Raw genomic sequence first — 16,138 nt, 5'->3', positions numbered from 1 at the left:
TCCAGACGTCCGGCGCTCAAAAGGCGTTTAATGGGCGTTGGATCCTATTAATTCCAGAGATATCTGACTCTACCCCAAGGGATTGGCTGTTGAGAGGGTATTGGCTTTAACATGTTGATTCGATAATGCCTGCTTAGTTAGGGATCGCTAAAGGGATTTAGGTCAGTGTCTAGCTTTGCTTGAGGATTTCTATCACGGGAGTGAATTAATCTGTTGTTGAACTTGTTGTCTTGGGATAGCTTCTGTGAAGTTTTGTCAACCGCCTGAATAGATTAAGGAGACCACACTATTCGATTACCCTATCATTAGGAATCGTTTATCCATTTGATTGCCTGTTATCATTTCTGCTTTGTTATTCACTTGTCTGCTATTGCCATTTCTGATTTTAGTTTTATTTCATTTTTGTTATTGCATACTAGGACTGTTAGAACCAACCAACTTTCTGCTTGGCTTGACTTAGAGCTTTCTGATCATATCTCATCTATTTGCATCACACCGGATTGGATTGACATCCTAAAATACTACAACGACAGGATAGTGTTTTAGGATTAATTGAGAAAAATCCTACTATCATCTTTGCTATCATAAACCTGATTAATATGAAACCTGATTAATAAACTTGATGCTAATCATATCATTAAAACACTAATCAAGCAAACAATATCATCTTACATAAGTAAACATCTACTCATACATAAAGATTATCATCCTACATAAGTTTCAACAACAGCAAGAAGTGTTAGATAAAGTAGCTGAAGAGGAGGCAACTGCAGTGGCTGGTTGGGTGCTTGTGGTGGTTGGAATGGTGCCTGGAGCTATGGTGGTTGGTAAGATGATTGGTTCAGGTTTTGTAGAAGCAGAAGACAAAAATGCAGCCAACTCAAGATCTTTTGCTTTCATGAAATGAACTAGCTTCTCCAAGCTGGATATCCGAGATTGAGATTGTTGGTGCTCCTCATCACGTCTTGCGTTTTGCTCATCGTGTTCAGATATCTTGAAGATCCGCAATAGTTGATGGAGACGAGCTCGCATAACTCTCCTTTCTTTTTCTGTTGTTTAATGTCTCCACAAGCAAACCAAGGCCAAAAGGGTTGCCTTTGCTATTTCTATGAGTACACTAAAACAAGAAGACAAGGAATAAAGTTAGACTAATGCAGAAACAGGCAGATTCTAATTAAGCAAACAATCAGGTTCTAAGCATAAAAGAAATGGATTACCTTAAGAAATATTTCATTCTTTTCTTCAAGGTTGAGAGTACGATGAGTTGAATGTTGAGAAGAATTATCAGAAGTTTGAGGACCATCCACGTCCATTTCAGACATCCTCTCTTCAAGGCTCTTCACATATGCCTCACCAACTTTTTGAGACTTTTGATCCACAATAGATCCATCAGGTCTTGTATGTGTTTTCATAAACACTTCACCATATGTTATAGGTCGCTGCAAAAGTTCCTCCTACAATGCAAGTGAAACAGTTAAAATCACAAAAGCAATATTAGAAAATTGGTTAAGTGAATGGACTCTAACCAGTTCTTGATGAACTTGCACAAAAGATTTCTGACCAGCTAAGTGTTTGTGCACTCCAAGACCTCCACGATCAGAGTTTCTAGACTGTGAAGTAGTCTCACTCTTCACAATAGCTTCTTCAGTTCTCCAATGCTCCCACATGCGATTCCAAATGGTAGTACGAATCCAATCTGGTTGGTTTCCACTCCTCTTTGCTTGACTGACAATCCCTTTCATCCGTTTCTTGGCAATAACCAAGAACCCTTCTTTAACAAGCTCAGTAATAGCATGATCCCAATTATACTTACGCTACATAACAAGCAGCTAAGTCACATATAGTAGGCTGTAATAGAGTAATGCATAAATGAAATTACCGCAAAAGTCCTGAAATATCTCTCTTGAACGTGTATTGGAGTAACCTTCCAGCTGAAGTAAGGCCCATCAAACTTCCTCCGAAATATTCCCGAAATCACTCTAGACAGCTTCCCTTTATGCATGTTAAACCTGTAAGAAAAGACTAAGTATTAAGACATGAGGCTTTAAGAACAAACTTCAGGACATGAGGCTTTAAGAACAAACTTTAAGAACAATCACAATATGATTTTGATATCTAAAAGAACAATCAAACACTATACTAAACTAAACTAAACTACGCTAAATTTAGATTTCTACTAAGGATATCTAAAAGAACAATCAAACTATGCTAAACTAAACTAAACAAAGCTCACGCAATTACTAGAGAGTCTCCATTCCAGGGATAGGTTTCTCAAACAGGAGTGGAAGTCGTTCCCGTCCTGGCAGGGCTAGTAAACTATCCAAGCGATCTTGGTAGTCGACATTAGGGTTGTCTTCTTCTTTCCCATTTTCCTACTCATTTTCCACTCCATCTTCTTCCCCATCTTCTTCCCCATCTTCTTCCTCCCCTTCTTCCCCTCTATCTTCCTCTTCATGATTAAGGGTTTGTTGAATAGGAGGCTGACGCGGATGAGTAAGAGGTTGTTGATGAAGAGGAGACTGACGCTGACGAATAGTAAGCTGACGCTGACGAACAGGAGGCGGTTGTTGAGAACCAGAACGCGAAGGTTGAAGAGCAGGAGACAAGGTTTGTTGAATAGGAGGTGTCGTTTTGGGTGTTATTGTCTAGGCTTGTTTTGCTGGTGGATACTGTGAAGGACGACTTCTATCAGACTGGGTAACAAACTGTGTTGTCGAATTAGGGTTCGACGACTGAGAAGAGGCTCCGACGACTCCACTCCCACGTCCTCTTGGATTTTGACCACGGGAGACTCGAGCAACAGGGGAAGATCCCTTACCTCGAACACTAGGGGAAGATCCCCTACCTCGACCTCTAGAAGATTTGCCCTTACCACTAGCATCCATAACAAGAGAAATCGATTGTGAAATTACCAAGAAATCGAATCGAAAGATGAGAGAAATCGATTGTGAAAGATGAGAGAAGATAGAAATCGATAAACCCTAGATCGAAGAAGAACAAACCCTAGATCGAAGAGATTTAGAAGAGGAGAGAGATGAGAGCTTGATAGAAGAAACCCTAGATCGAAGAAGAAGAAAATGATAAAGTCGAGTTTTAATCTTTACCCTTAAAAGATTTAGAGGAGTCGTTGTTCGGTCGCAAAACAGTTATACTCAAAATAATTTTGGGGGAAATCTATGCCCCTAAATGGTTGGGCAAAAAAATAAAATTTTCAAAGCGTCGCAAATTGGTAACAACTTAGGTCGGCAATAAGTCACAAACTAGTCACAAATTAGTGGCACAAGTCACTTAACAGTTACAAAAACGTTGCAACTTGTGACACCTTTGTGACTGTTATTAAAACGTCAGAAGACAAAATTTAGAATTCTACATATTTTGAACCTGTCTATTGATAGAAATCATTGAGAAGCACCCATCTTAGTGCTATAGGGTACATAGAAGTGTTAGTTTTTATAAATCTTTACTCTCATAACCTTTCTTAGAATTATTTGAGAAATGTCTATGATCTCTTGAAATAACATGTAACCTTTCAATTGGTTTGTTAAATTTTGAATGTTCAGTTTGTAAACGTCGGAATTGAAGAGTTTGGTTATGTTTTTATAACTAATATCAATCAAATCAAGCTATTAACGTATATGGAAACATATAAACAAGAGCTTAGATTAAAAATTTCAAAATACATAAACCGCGCATTGCTAATATGTAGGTAAACACTACTTAGATTAAAGATTTCAAAGTCCGTATGAGTCTTTGGCTTTGTATCTTCTAACAAGGAAACACTACTCAAGCTTTTAAGATCCGGTTGCAGTTTAAGTTCTTATACTCAATCATACACATGACATCAAGTCATATTCGACTCCAAATCGCTAACCAAGCTTCTTCTTGCTTCTCAAATCTTTGATGGTGTAACCGAAGTCCATATGAATCGGGTGCTTCGTATATTCTAACAAGGAAACGCTACTTAGGCTTTTAAGATCCGGTTGTGGTTTAAGTTCTTACACTCAATCATACACATGACATCAAGTCATATTCGATTCCAAAACACTAACCAAGCTTCTTCTTGCTTCTCAAAGCTTTGATAGTGTAACCGAAGTCCATATGAGTCTTTGTCTTTGTATCTTTTAAAAAGGATACAATACTTAGGCTTTTAAGATCTGGTTTCGATTCTAGTTATTATACTCACTCATACACATGACATCTAGTCATATTTCACTCCAAAATACTAACCAAGCTTCTTCTTGCTTCTCAAAGCTTTGATGGTATAGCTAAACCCTATATGACTCTTCGGCTTTGTATCTTCTAACAAGGAAACAATACTAAGGCTTTTAAGCTCTCGTTGCGGTTTAAGTTCTTATACTCAATCATACACATGACATCAAGTCATATTCGACTCCAAAACACTTACAAAGCTTCTTCTTGCTTCTCAAAGCATTGATGGTGTAGCCGAAGTCCGTATGAGTCTTTCTCTTTGTATCTTCTAACAAAGATTCAATACTTAGGCTTTTAAGATCCCGTCGCGGTACTAGTTGTCATACTCACTCTTACACATGACATCTAGTAATATTTGACTCCAAAACACTAACCAAGCTTCTTCTTGCTTCTTAAATCTTTGATGGTGTAGTTAAAGTCCGTATGAGGCTTTGGCTTTGTATCTTCTAACAAGGAAACACTACTTAGGCTTTTAAGATCTGATTGCGGTTTAAGTTCTTATACTCAATCATACACATGACATCAAGTCATATTCGACTCCAAAACACTAACTAAGTTTCTTCTTGCTTCTCAAAGCTTTGATAGTGTAGCCGAAGTCCATATGAGTCTTTGTCTTTGTATCTTTTAACAAGGATACAATAGTTAGGCTTTTAAGATCTGGTTGCGATTCTAGTTGTTATACTCACTCATACACATGACATCTAGACATATTTCACTCTAAAACACTAACCAACCTTCTTCTTGCTTCTCAAAGCTTTGATGGTGTAACCGAAGTCCAGATGAGTCTTTGTCCTTGTATCTACTAACAAGGAAACACTACTTAGGCTTTTAAGATCTGGTTGCGGTTTAAGTTATTATACTCAATCTTACACATGACATCAAGTCATATTTGACTCCAAAACACTAACCAAGCTTCTTCTTGCTTCTCAAAGCTTTGATGGTGTAGTCGAAGTCCGTATGAGTCTTTGTCTTTGTATCTTCTAACAAGGATACAATACATAGGCTTTTAAGATCCGGTTGCGGTTCTAGTTGTTATACTCACTCATACCCATAACATCAAGTCATATTTGACTCCAAAACACTAACCAACCTTCTTCTTGCTTCTCAAAGCTTTGATGGTGTAGCCGAAGTCCCTATGAGTGTTTGTCTTTGTATCTTCGAACAAGGATACAATACTTAGGCTTTTAAGATATGGTTGTGATTCTAGTTGTTATACTCAGTCATACACATGACATCAAGTCATATTTCACTCCAAAACACTAACCACGCTTCTTCTTACTTCTCAAAGCTTTGATGGTGTTGCCGAAGTCCATATGAGTCTTTGTCTTTGAATCATTTAACAAGGATACAATACTTAGGCTCTTTAGATCTTGTTGCGATTCTAGTTGTTATACTCACTCATACACATGACATCTAGTCATATTTCACTCCAAAACACTAACCAAGCTTCAAGTTGCTTCTCAAAGCTTTGATGTTGTAGCTAAATCTTGTATGAGTCTTTGGCTTTGTATCTTCTAACAAGGGAAACAGTACTTAGGCTTTTAAGCTCTAGTTGCGGTTTAAGTTGTTATACTCAATCATAAACATCACATCAAGTGATATTCGACTCCGAAACACTAACCAAGCTTCTTCTTGCTTCTAAAAGCATTGATGGTGTAGCCAAAGTCCATATGAGTCTTTGTCTTTGTGTCTTCTAACAAGGATACACTACTTAGGCTTTTAAGCTCGAGTTGCGGTTTAAATTGTTATAGTCAATCATACACATGACAACAACTCATATTCGACTCGAAAACACTAACCAACCTTCTTCTTGCTTCTCAAAGCTTTCATGGTGTAGCCAAAGTCCATATGAGTCTTTGGCTTTGTGTCTTCTAACAAGGATACAATTCTTACGCCTTTAAGATCCGGTTGCGGTTTAAGTTCTTATACTCAATCATACACATGACATCAAGTCTTATTCGACTCCAAAACACTAACCAACCTTCTTCTAGCTTCTCAAAGCTTTCATGGTGTAGCCAAAGTCCGTATGAGTCTATGGCTTTGTATCTTCTAACAAGGAGACACTACTTAGGCTTATAAGATCGGATTGCGATTTAAGTTCTTAGACTCAATCATACATATGACATCAAGTCATATTCGACTCCAAAACACTAACCAACCTTCTTCTTGCTTCTTAAAGCTTTCATGGTTTATCCAAAGTCCATATGAGTTTTTGGCTTTGTGTGTTCTAACAAGGAAACATTGCTTAGGCTTATAAGATCGGGTTGCGGATTAAGTTCTTATACTCAATCATACACATGACATCAAGTCATATTCGACTCCAAAAGACAAACCAACCTTCTTCTTGCTTCTCAAAGCTTTCATGGTGTAGTCAAAGTCCATATGAGTCTTTGGATTTGTGTCTTCTAACAAGGATACACTACTTAGGATTTTAAGATCGAAGTGTTGTTTAAGTTGTTATACTCAAACATACACATGACAACAAGTCATATTCGACTCCAAAACACTAACCAACCTTCTTCTTGCTTCTCAAAGCTAACACGGTGTAGCCAAAGTCCGTATGAGTCTATGGCTTTGTATCTTCTAACAAGGAAACACTACTTACGCTTATAAGATCGGGTTGCGATTTAAGTTCTTAGACTCAATCATACATATGACATCAAGTCATATTAGACTCCAAAACACTAACCAACCTTCTTCTTGCTTCTCAAAGCTTTCATGGTTTAGCCAAAGTCCATATGAGTCTTTGGCTTTGTGTCTTCTAACAAGGATACACTACTTAGGCTTTTAAGATCGAGTTGCTGTTTAAGTTGTTATACTCAAACATACACATGACATCAAGTCATATTCGACTCCAAAACACTAACCAACCTTCTTCTTGCTTCTCAAAGCTTTTATTGTGTAGTTAAAGTTTATATGAGTCTTTGGCTTTGTGTCTTCTAACAAGGATACACTACTTAGGCTTTTAAGATCGAGTTGCGGCTTAAGTTGTTATACTAAATCATACACATGACATCAAGTCATATTCGACTCCAAAACACTAACCAACCTTCTTCTAGCTTCTCAAAGCTTTCATGGTGTAGCCAAAGTCCGTATGAGTCTTTGGCTTTGTGTCTTCTAACAAGGATACAATTCTTACGCCTTTAAGATCCGGTTGCGGTTTAAGTTCTTATACTCAATCATACACATGACATCAACTCATATTCGACTCCAAAACACTAACCAACCTTCTTCTACCTTCTCTAAGCTTTCATGGTGTAGCCAAAGTCCGTATGAGTCTTTGCCTTTGTATCTTCTAACAAGGAAACACTACTTAGGCTTATAAGATCGGGTTGCGTTTAAGTTCTTATACTCAATCATACACATGACATCAAGTCAGATTCGACTCCAAAACACTAACCAACCTTCTTCTTGCTTCTCAAAGCTTTCATGGTGTAGCTAAATTCCATATGAGTCTTTGGCTTTGTGTCTTCTAATAAGGATACACTACTTAGGCTTTTAAGATCCGATTGCCGTTTAAGTTCTTATACTCAATCATACACATGACATCAAGTCATATTTGACTCCAAAACACTAACCAAGCTTCTTCTTGCTTCTCAAAGCTTTGATAGTGTAGCCGAAGTCAATATGAGTCTTTGTCTTTGTATCTTTTAACAAGGATACAATATTTAGGCTTTTAAGATCTAGTTCAATTCTAGTTATTATACTCACTCATACACATGACATCTAGTCATATTTCACTCCAAAACACTAACCAAGCTTCAAGTTGCTTCTCAAAGCTTTGATGTTTTAGCTAAATCTTGTATGAGTCTTTGGCTTTGTATCTTCTAACAAAGGAAACAGTACTTAGGCTTTTAAGCTCTAGTTGCGGTTTAAGTTGTTATACTCAATCATACACATAACATCAAGTGATACGACTCCGAAACACTAACCAAGCTTCTTCTTGCTTCTAAAAGCTTTCATGGTGTAGCCAAAGTCCATATGAGTCTTTGGCTTTGTGTCTTTTAAAAAGGATACACTACTTAGGCTTTTAAGCTTGAGTTGCGGTTTAAATTGTTATACTCAATCATACACATGACAACAACTCATATTCGACTCGAAAACACTAACCAACCTTCTTCTTGCTTCTCAAAGCTTTCATGGTGTAGCCAAAGTCCATATGAGTCTTTGGCTTTGTGTCTTCTAACAAGGATACAATTCTTACGCCTTTAAGATCCGGTTGCGGTTTAAGTTCTTATACTCAATCATACACATGACATCAAGTCATATTCGACTCCAAACCACTAACCAACCTTCTTCTAGCTTCTCAAAGCTTTCATGGTGTAGCCAAAGTCCGTATGAGTCTATGGCTTTGTATCTTCTAACAAGGAAACACTACTTAGGCTTATAAGATCGGGTTGTGGTTTAAGTTCTTATACTCAATCATACACATGACATCAAGTCATATTCGACTCCAAAAGACAAACCAACCTTCTTCTTGCTTCTCAAAGCTTTCATGGTGTAGTCAAAGTCCATATGAGTCTTCGGCTTTGTGTCTTCTAACAAGGATACACTACTTAGGCTTTTAAGATCGAAGTGCTGTTTAAGTTGTTATACTCAAACATACACATGACAACAAGTCAAATTCGATTCCAAAACACTAACCAACCTTCTTCTTGCTTCTCAAAGCTTACACGGTGTAGCCAAAGTCCATATGAGTCTTTTGCTTTGTGTCTTCTAACAAGGATACAATTCTTATGCCTTTAAGATCCGGTTGCGGTTTTAGTTCTTATACTCAATCATACACATGACATCAAGTCATATTCGACTCCAAAACACTAACCAACCTTCTTCTAGCTTCTCAAAGCTTTCATGGTGTAGCCAAAGTCTGTATGAGTCTATGGCTTTGTACTTCTAACAAGGAAACACTACTTAGGCTTATAAGATCGGGTTGCGATTTAAGTTCTTAGACTCAATGATACATATGACATCAAGTCATATTCGACTCCAAAACACTAACCAACCTTCTTCTTGCATCTCAAAGCTTTCATGGTTTAGCCAAAGTCCATATGAGTCTTTGGGTTTGTGTCTTCTAAGAAGGAAACACTACTTAGGCTTATAAGATCGGGTTGCGGTTAAGTTCTTATACTCAATCATACACATGACATCTAGTCATATTCTAAAAGCTTTCATGGTGTAGCCAAAGTCCATATGAGTCTTTGGCTTTGTGTCTTCTAACAAGGATACACTACTTAGGCTTTTAAGATCGAGTTGTTGTTTAAGTTGTTATACTCAAACATACACATGACAACAAGTCATATTCGACTCCAAAACACTAACCAACCTTCTTCTACCTTCTCTAAGCTTTCATGGTGTAGCCAAAGTCCGTATGAGTCTTTGGCTTTGTATCTTCTAACAAGGAAACACTACTTAGGCTTATAAGATCGTGTTGTGGTTTAAGATCTTATACTCGATATTACACATGACATCAAGTCATATTCGACTTTGAAACACTAACCAACCTTCTTCTTGCTTCTCAAAGCTTTCATGGTGTCGCCAAAGTCCATATGAGTCTTTGGCTTTGTGTCTTCTAACAAGGAAACACTACTTAGGATTTTAAGATCGGGTTGCGGTTTAAGTTGTTATACTCAATCATACACATGACATCAAGTCATATTCGACTCCAAAACACTAACCAACCTTCTTCTAGCTTCTCAAAGCTTTAATGGTGTAGCCAAAGTCCGTATGAGTCTTTGGCTTTGTATCTTCTAACAAGGAAACACAACTTAGGCTTATAAGATCGGGTTGCGGTTTAAGTTGTTATACTCAATCATACACATGACAACAAGTCATATTCGACTCGAACACACTAACCAACCTTCTTCTTGCTTCTCAAAGCTTTCATGGTGTAGCCAAAGTCCATATGAGTCTTTGGATTTGTGTCTTCTAACAAGGATACAATTCTTACACCTTTAAGATTCGGTTGCTCTTTAAGTTCTTATACTTAATCATACACATGACATCAAGTCATATTCGACTCCAAAACGATAACCAACCTTCTTCTTGCTTCTCAAAGATTTCATGGTTTAGCCAAAGTCCATATGAGTCTTTGGCTTTGTGTCTTCTAACAAGGAAACACTACTTAGGCTTTTAAGATCGGTTTGCGGTTTCTGTTGTTATACTCAATCATATAGATGACATCAAGTAATATTCGACTCCAAAACACTAACCAACCTTCTTCTTACTTCTCAAAGCTTTCATGGTGTAGCCAAATTCCATATGAGTCTTTGGCTTTGTTTCTTCTATTAAGGAAACACTACTTAGGCTTTTAAGATCGGGTTGCGGTTTAAGTTGTTATACTCAATCATACACATGACAACAAGTCATATTCCACTCTAAAACACTAACCAACCTTCTTCTTGCTTCTCAAAGCTTTCATTGTGTAGCCAAAGTCCATATGAGTCTTTGGCTTTGTGTCTTCTAACAAGGATACACTACTTAGGCTTTTAAGATCGAGTTGCGGTTTAAGTTGTTATACTCTGTCATACACATGACAACAAGTCATATTCGACTGGAAACACTAACCAACCTTCATCTTGCTTCTCAAAGCTTTCATGGTGTACCCAAAGTCCATATGAGTCTTTGGATTTGTGTCTTCTAACAAGGATACAATTCTTACGCCTTTAAGATTCGGTTGCAGTTTAAGTTCTTATACTCAATCATACACATGACATCAAGTCATATTCGACTCCACAACACTAACAAACCTTCTTCTAGCTTCTCTAAGCTTTCATGGTGTAGCCAAAGTCCGTATGAGTCTTTGGCTTTGTATCTTCTAACAAGGAAACACAACTTAGGCTTATAAGATCGGGTTGCGGTTTAAGTTGTTATACTCAAACATACACATGACAACAAGTCATATTCGACTCCAAAACACTAACCAACCTTCTTCTTGCTTCTAAAAGCTTTCATTGTGTAGTTAAAGTTTATATGAGTCTTTGGCTTTGTGTCTTCTAACAAGGATACACTAATTAGGCTTTTAAGATCGAGTTGCGGCTTAAGTTTTTATACTAAATCATACACATGACATCAAGTCATATTCGACTCCAAAACACTAACCAACCTTCTTCTAGCTTCTCAAAGCTTTAATGGTGTAGCCAAAGTCCGTATGAGTCTTTGGCTTTGTGTCTTCTAACAAGGATACAATTCTTACGCCTTTAAGATCCGGTTGCGGTTTAAGTTCTTATACTCAATCATACACATGACATCAACTCATATTCGACTCCAAAACACTAACCAACCTTCTTCTACCTTCTCTAAGCTTTCATGGTGTAGCCAAACTCCGTATGAGTCTTTGCCTTTGTATCTTCTAACAAGGAAACACTACTTAGGCTTATAAGATCGGGTTGCGGTTAAGTTCTTATACTCAATCATACACATGACATCAAGTCATATTCGACTCCAAAACACTAACCAACCTTCTTCTTGCTTCTCAAAGCTTTCATGGTGTAGCTAAAGTCCATATGAGTCTTTGGCTTTGTGTCTTCTAACAAGGATACACTACTTAGGCTTTTAAGATCCGATTGCCGTTTAAGTTCTTCTACTCAATGATACACATGACATCAAGTCATATTTGACTCCAAAACACTAACTAAGCTTCTTCTTGCTTCTCAAAGCTTTGATAGTGTAGCCGAAGTCAATATGAGTCTTTGTCTTTGTATCTTTTAACAAGGATACAATATTTAGGCTTTTAAGATCTAGTTCAATTCTAGTTATTATACTCACTCATACACATGACATCTAGTCATATTTCACTCCAAAACACTAACCAAGCTTCAAGTTGCTTCTCAAAGCTTTGATGTTTTAGCTAAATCTTGTATGAGTCTTTGGCTTTGTATCTTCTAACAAAGGAAACAGTACTTAGGCTTTTAAGCTCAAGTTGCGGTTTAAGTTCTAATACTCAATCATACACATAACATCAAGTGATACTCGACTCCGAAACACTAACCAAGCTTCTTCTTGCTTCTCAAAGCTTTGATGGTGTAGCCAAAGTCCATATGAGTCTTTGGCTTTGTGTCTTCTAACAAGGTTACACTACTTAGGCTTTTAAGCTTGAGTTGCGGTTTAAATTGTTATACTCAATCATACACATGACAACAACTCATATTCGACTCGAAAACACTAACCAACCTTTTTCTTGCTTCTCAAAGCTTTCATGGTGTAGCCAAAGTCCATATGAGTCTTTGGCTTTGTGTCTTCTAACAAGGAAACACTACTTAGGCTTATAAGATTATGTTGCTGTTTAAGTTCTTATACTCAATAATACACATGACATCAAGTCATATTCAACTCCAAAACACTCAACCAACCTTCTTCTTGCTTATCAAAGCTTTCATGGTGTCGCCAAAGTCCATAAGAGTCTTTGGCTTTGTGTCTTCTAACAACGATACGATTCTTACGCCATTAAGATCCGGTTGCGGTTTAAGTCTTATACTCAATCATACACATAACATCAAGTCATATTCGACTCCAAAACACTAACCAACCTTCTTCTTGCTTCTCAAAGCTTTCATGGTCTAGCCAAATTCCATATGAGTCTTTGGCTTTGTGTCTTCTAACAAGGAAACACTACTTAGGCTTTAAAGATTGGGTTGCGGTTTATGTTGTTATACTCAATCATACACATGACATCAAGTCATATTCGACTCCAAAACACTAACCAACCTTCTTCTTACTTTTCAAAGCTTTCATGGTGTAGCCAAAGTCTATATGAGTCTTTGGCTTTGTTTCTTCTAATAAGGAAACACTACTTAGGCTTTTAAGATCGGGTTGTGGTTTAAGTTGTTATACTGAATCATACACATGGCAACAAGTCATATTCGAGTCCAAAACACTAACCAACCTTCTTCTTGCTTATCAAAGCTTTCGTGGTGTAGCCAAAGTCCATATGAGTCTTTGGCTTTGTGTATTCTAACAAGGATACACTACTTAGGCTTTTAATATCGAGTTGCGGTTTAAGTTGTTATACTCAATCATACACATGACACCAAGTCATATTCGACTCGAAAACACTAACCAACCTTCTTCTTGCTTCTCAAAGCTTTCATGTTGTAGCCAAAGTCCATATGAGTCTTTGGTTTTGTGTCTTCTAACAAGGATACACTACTTAGGCTTTTAAGCTCGAGTTGTGGGTTAAGTTGTTATACTCAATCATACTCATGACAACAAGTCATATTCGACTCGAAAACACTAACCAACTTTCTTCTTGCTTCTCAGAGCTTTCATGGTGTAGCCAAAGTCCATATGAGTCTTTGGCTTTGTGTCTTCTAACAAGGGTACAATTCTTACGCCTTTAAGATCCGGTTGCGGTTTAAGTCTTATACTCAATCATACACATAACATCAAGTCATATTCGACTCCAAAACACTAACCAACCTTCTTCTTGCTTCTCAAAGCTTTCATGGTCTAGCCAAATTCCATATGAGTCTTTGCCTTTGTTTCTTCTAGTAAGGAAACACTACTTAGGCTTTTAAGATCGGGTTGTGGTTTAAGTTGTTATACTCAATCATACACATGGCAACAAGTCATATTCGACTCCAAAACACTAACCAACCTTCTTTTTGCTTATCAAAGCTTTCATGGTGTAGCCAAAGTCCATATGAGTCTTTGGCTTTGTGTATTCTAACAAGGATACACTACTTAGGCTTTTAAGATCGAGTTGCGGTTTAAGTTGTTCTACTCAATCATACACATGACACCAAGTCATATTCGACTTGAAAACACTAACCAACCTTCTTCTTGCTTCTCAAAGCTTTCATGGTGTAGCCAAAGTCCATATGAGTCTTTGGATTTGTGCCTTCTAACAAGGATACAATTCTTACGCCTTTAAGATCCGGTTGCGGTTTAAGTTCTTATACTCAATCATACACATCACATCAAGTCATATTCGACTCCGAAACACTAACAAACCTTCTTCTAGCTTCTCAAAGCTTTCATGGTGTAGCAAAAGTCCGTATGAGTCTTTGGCTTTGTATCTTCTAACAAGGAAACACTACTTAGGCTTATAAGATTATGTTGTTGTTTAAGTTCTTATACTCAATAATACACATGACATCAAGTCATATTCAACTCCAAAACACTAACCAACCTTCTTCTTGCTTCTCAAAGCTTTCATGGTGTAGCCAAAGTCCATATGAGTCTTTGCCTTTGTGTCTTCTAACAACGATACAATTCTTACGCCTTTAAGATCCGGTTGCGGTTTAAGTCTTATACTCAATCATACGCATAACATCAAGTCATATTCGACTCCAAAACACTAACCAACCTTCATCTTGCTTCCCAAAGCTTTCATGGTCTAGCCAAATTCCATATGAGTCTTTGGCTTTGTGTCTTCTAACAAGGAAACACTACTTAGGCTTTTAAGATTGGGTTGCGGTTTATGTTGTTATACTCAATCATACACATGACATCAAGTCATATTCGACTCCAAAACACTAACCAACCTTCTTCTTACTTTTCAAAGCTTTCATGGTGTAGCCAAACTCCATATGAGTCTTTGGCTTTGTTTCTTCTAATAAGGAAACACTACCTAGGCTTTTAAGATTGGGTTGTGCTTTAAGTTGTTATACTCAATCATACACATGGCAACAAGTCATATTCGACTCCAAAACACTAACCAACCTACTTCTTGCTTATCAAACCTTTCATGGTGTAGCCAAAGTCCATATGAGTCTTTGGCTTTGTGTATTCTAACAAGGATACACTACTTAGGCTTTTAAGATCGAGTTACGGTTTAAGTTGTTATACTCAATCATACACATGACACCAAGTCATATTCGACTCGAAAACACTAACCAACCTTCTTCTTGCTTCTCAAAGCTTTCATGGTGTAGCCAAAGTCCATATGAGTCTTTGGATTTGTGCCTTCTAACAAGGATACAATTCTTACGCCTTTAAGATCCGGTTGCGGTTTAAGTTCTTATACTTTATCATACACATCACATCAAGTCATATTCGACTCCGAAACACTAACCAACCTTCTTCTAGCTTCTCAAAGCTTTCATGCTGTAGCCAAAGTCCGTATGAGTCTTTGGCTTTGTATCTTCTAACAAGGAAACACTATTTAGGCTTATAAGATTATGTTTCTGTTTAAGTTCTTATACTCAATAATACACATGACATCAAGTCATATTCAACTCCAAAACACTAACCAACCTTCTTCTTGCTTCTCAAAGCTTTCATGGTCTAGCCAAATTCCATATGAGTCTTTGGCTTTGTGTCTTCTAACAAGGAAACACTACATAGGCTTTTAAGATTGGGTTGCGGTTTATGTTGTTATACTCAATCATATACATGACATCAAGTCACTTTCGACTCCAAAACACTAACTAACCTTCTTCTTACTTTTCAAAGCTTTCATGGTGTAGCCAAAGTCCATATGAGTCTTTGGCTTTGTTTCTTCTAATAAGGAAACACTACTTAGGCTTTTAAGATCAGGTTGTGGTTTAAGTTGTTATACTCAATCATACACATGGCAACAAGTCATATTCGACTCCAAAACACTAACCAACCTTCTTTTTGCTTATCAAAGCTTTCATGGTGTAGCCAAAGTCCATATGATTCTTTGGCTTTGTGTATTCTAACAAGGATACACTACTTAGGCTTTTAAGATCGAGTTGCGGTTTAAGTTGTTATACTCAATCATACACATGACACCAAGTCATATTCGACTTGAAAACACTAACCAACTTTCTTCTTGCTTCTCAAAGCTTTCATGGTGTAGCCAAAGTCCATATGAGTCTTTGGATTTGTGCCTTCTAACAAGGATACAATTCTTACGCCTTTAAGATCCGGTTGCGGTTTAAGTTCTTATACTTAATCATACACATGACATCAAGTCATATTCGACTCCGAAACACAAACCAACCTTCTTCTAGCTTCTCAAAGCTTT

General features: G+C 37.3%; 1 pseudogene across 1 annotated transcript; it reads right to left on the bottom strand.

Moving 5' to 3' along the window:
- Positions 1 to 985: 985 nt before the first annotated feature.
- Positions 986 to 2,885, bottom strand: AT5G31821 (annotated as a pseudogene; the record flags this gene model as incomplete). Its single annotated transcript has 1 exon — positions 986 to 2,885.
- Positions 2,886 to 16,138: the final 13,253 nt, after the last annotated feature.

This window comes from Arabidopsis thaliana, chromosome 5 (genome assembly GCF_000001735.4).
Source record: "Arabidopsis thaliana chromosome 5, partial sequence".
In the NCBI taxonomy this organism is placed as follows: domain Eukaryota; kingdom Viridiplantae; phylum Streptophyta; class Magnoliopsida; order Brassicales; family Brassicaceae; genus Arabidopsis; species Arabidopsis thaliana.
This window is presented reverse-complemented; position numbering and strand designations above follow the sequence as displayed.